This window comes from Pinus tabuliformis, chromosome 1_1 (genome assembly GCF_031772625.1).
Source record: "Pinus tabuliformis cultivar Carrire ecotype Pingquan chromosome 1_1, CPIR1, whole genome shotgun sequence".
In the NCBI taxonomy this organism is placed as follows: Eukaryota; Viridiplantae; Streptophyta; class Pinopsida; order Pinales; family Pinaceae; genus Pinus; species Pinus tabuliformis.
In genome coordinates this window covers 85,817,568-85,821,424 of record NC_142297.1, presented here as the reverse complement: position 1 = coordinate 85,821,424, position 3,857 = coordinate 85,817,568, and the positions used below count along the sequence as shown (strand labels likewise).

Genomic DNA, 3,857 nt, shown 5'->3' with positions numbered 1-3,857 from the left:
CACATAGAACGAAAAAAAGAACCCCCATGATTGTAATATGTTTTTAAAAAAGGAATGTACGTTGACCATGAAAAGTGAATGAAGGTGCAACGAAGAACTTTTTTTTAAAAAAAAAAAGGAGTGGAGCATATATGTTATGTAATGTTATTGTTGCATATGAGAGTTGTGAAACGCGCAACAGCATTGTTGCATATGAGAGTTGTGAAACGCGCAACAGCGAAAGAGCAGGGAGTGCTCAGAATGAAGACCAGCACGGGAAGCAGGGGAAGATATTGCACAGCAGTGCATAGATTCTTTTTAATGTATTGGGTATGCATTGAAATGCAGGAGAAAAGAACGCACAGGTATTTTTTTTAAATGGTGAATGTAATGAAATTTTTACTGTGTATGTAAAAATTGTTTTACAGCAGTAATGTAAAATGGGTTTTACAGCAGTAAACCCAACACAGTGAATTCTCAGGTGGAGACATAGTTTTGTTTTGATAGGTGAAAGTAAGTTTTGGAAAATCCCTCTCAGTAAACATGATGAATGTTGTTTCAGGCTTTATATTTTAATCAATAGAAATATTTTTATGGCTGTGTAATACTCTGTTATGAGTACATTCGTTTTTAAGAGGTTCCCTGTGCAAAGATCCTGGAACAGTGGAAACAGAGCATTGACTCTGTGGTGTTAAGTTTGTTTGGTTTTGGTATTTTTTCCCATTTAAAAATACCCAACAGAGTCCAACGCTGATAACGGCCGCTGGGAATGAGTAGATGGTAGATACAGTGGCCGGTGAGCAGAGTGGACACTTTCATACACCCAGCCTCCACGACGGCCGGTACACGTGACACGTAACGAAAATTTCATCATGAAAACGTCTTCGACCTAATAATAACGATGTATATTTTTAATTGATGAAAACGTCTTCGCCCTAATAATAACGGCGTAGTCTTACGAGGCTGCAAATTGGCTACGAAAATAATATAAATGTTGGCATGATCTTGTTAAAATTTGGCAATTTTTTTTTTTGGAAGTTACAGCGGTTAAGAGTTGCAACGGTTAAGTTTCAATAACCGTTTCAAAATATTGAGAATCCATTTCTACCCTCAACAACTAAATTCAAAGAATCCTGTTATCAGACATTTTAGGAAAAATATGATAATATTCAGACCATTGGTGGCTCTCCTGGCCGCTAGTAGACAACTCCAATATATTTTTAATAGAGTTAACTTTGACAACAGACACGTAATAAGGATTGCAGATATAATTTTAGGCTATTTCCTTTGCACTGAAAACGTCTTCGAAGTAATTATAACAAAATATATTTTCAATCAATAGAGTTTCCTGATTGACACTTTCACAAAGGATTACATATATAATTGTAGACCATTTCAGCGTGTTCCAGCGTATCGCCGTTGGCAGTATATATCATAATTTACTAGGTACGCGCTGGAATCGGTAAGGATGTTGACCGACCAGAAAACTGGACTCTTTCCTATTGAGCGTAATATAAAATGCTCAGCGTATACCCGATAAGAATTCAATAGATCTAACGAATGGGCCTGGAGCCATTGAGTTAGTTGAATCTGAAACAAGAGAGAGAGGGAGAGACGGGGCCTTTATTGATGCCTCGCATCACTTTTGTAGAGCCCTTGTGTTGGCTCAACAGCAACGGTAGCAGACAGGTTTCTAAGGCATCAACAAGTATCACCGCCGCTACTATCATCAGCAGGTGCTTCTTCTTCAGGTCACGAACATGGCTTGCATAGTAGCCGGGAATTCTTCCTGCACCATGGGCTCCTGCAAGTCTCCCTCTATACAAGATTCTGATATTGAAACATGGGCCGCTACCCCCTGGAATCATGGTTTCCAGACACCCAACAGCATAGGCGACCAGGCCAGTTTTCTTGAGTCTCGTCCCAGTTCCATGTTGATCATCAGAGACAAGAATCTACAGCGCAACAAGAATGAGAAGAGCCCGATCAAGAGGGTGCATAAGTGGGTGGTCTCTCCCTGTGTCAATGTCCCAGAGGAGAACGTTTCACTTGGCCGCAAATGCCCTTCGCCTATGCTCAAAAATAAACGCCCGCTGAGGTTGGATATTCCGCTCAAGTGGCCGGGCCTATGTGCGCCGTGCGCCACCGTGCAGCAGCGGATGGAGGTGAATGTGGAGGGTTTTCATTATGCAATTTCATGCAAACAAGGTTGGAGAGAATTCATGGATACCCACAAAGCGATTGTCAATGTTCTTGGTGATTCCAAACGCGCGTTCTTTGGTGTCTTTGATGGTCATGGCGGTGGGAAAGCTGCTGCTTTTGCTGCCGAAAATATTGGGCAGAATATTGTGGATGCTATGCTCCGCATGGGAGATGAAACAGACAATATTCTCGAGCGGGCTGTTAAAGCTGGTTACTTAACAACAGATGCAGCGTTCCTGAAGCAAGAGGTTGGCAGTGGTGCCGCTTGCGTAACTGCTCTAATTATTGATGGCAACTTGATTGTTTCCAATGTTGGGGATTGCCGAGCAGTTATTAGCAGACATGGGGCTTCTGAAGCCCTTACATGTGATCATCGAGCTGGAAGGGAGGACGAGCGCCAACGCATAGAGAATTTGGGTGGAATTGTGGAACTCCGCAACGGTGTTTGGCGAGTTCAGGGATCTCTAGCTGTGACTAGGGCAATAGTAGATTCGCACATGAAAGAATGGATAACCGCTGAACCAGAGACCAGAAAGATTGAAATTACTTCCGATTGCGAGTTTCTAATTTTGGCATCAGATGGGTTGTGGGATAAAGTCAGTAATCAAGAAGCAGTGGATATTGCTAGGCCTTTCTGCATCGAGCAGCAGTTTAATTCAACAGCATTTAGCGGGGGGCCTAAAGCTGCTTGCAAAAAGCTTGTAGATGTAGCAGTAAGCAGAAAATCTCATGATGATGTTAGTGTGATGATAGTGCAACTCGGTCCTTTTGGCCTGGAATCGACTAAGAGCGGATGAGGTGAGGGAGCAATGCGAAAAAGATCTGGTCTAAAAAACCATTAGATTGTTGTGTGAAGTAGAATAAGACTGAATGAGATGAGAGGGAGTTATGCCATCCATACAGTCCTCGACTTCACAACCAGATAACCCAACCTGGGTGTAGGGGAAGACACCTATATCCGTTTATGTACAGCACCACAAATTGACAAGTCCAGGTCCAATGATTATTTCCACTGTTAGTTTCCAATTCTACTTCAATAATCGTGCTTAAATTTGTGATAAAAATGACGTAAGAATCAGCGTCTTTCAGTTAATTCAATGTTTTACCCAGAGTGAAACTGTGGGTGTCTTTGACATCAGGTACATGTGAAAGATGCGTTGTTAATTTGTTACATATAATATCAATTGATTCCTGAAATGATATGTTATTGGAAATTTATTAATGGTAAATTGGTTAACAATCAAATATATATATATATATTTAATTTCTGAAATGAAAATATTAATGGAAAGATTTTATACTATTTTATTTTATTTTATTTAATATATATATATATATATATAAAAGGTTAATGAAGATTTATTAATGATTTTTTCTATATGGTTCACAGTTCCGTGAACTCAATTACGAACTGTGCAGAATATTTGTCCAGCAACTTGATTTTGAAAGTGTCGAGAAAATTCATAATGTTGTAATATGAAAATTTTCTTAAAAACAAAGATTAAATTAATAAATTTATTAACATTTTTTTCTAAAATTTAAAATAAAAATATTAAAAATAAAAATTAAATCAATTGAAATAATTTTCAAATTATTAATAATAAATTTATTAATAATTTTGTTTTTATAAAATTAAAATAAAAATATTTAAAAATTTATATATTATTTAATTTAAT

At 38.3% G+C, this 3,857-nt stretch overlaps 1 pseudogene; it reads left to right on the top strand.

The window, feature by feature from the left end:
- Positions 1-1,739: 1,739 nt before the first annotated feature.
- LOC149211754 (putative protein phosphatase 2C 53 pseudogene) lies at positions 1,740-2,978 on the top strand (annotated as a pseudogene).
- The last annotated feature ends 879 nt before the right edge of the window (positions 2,979-3,857 follow it).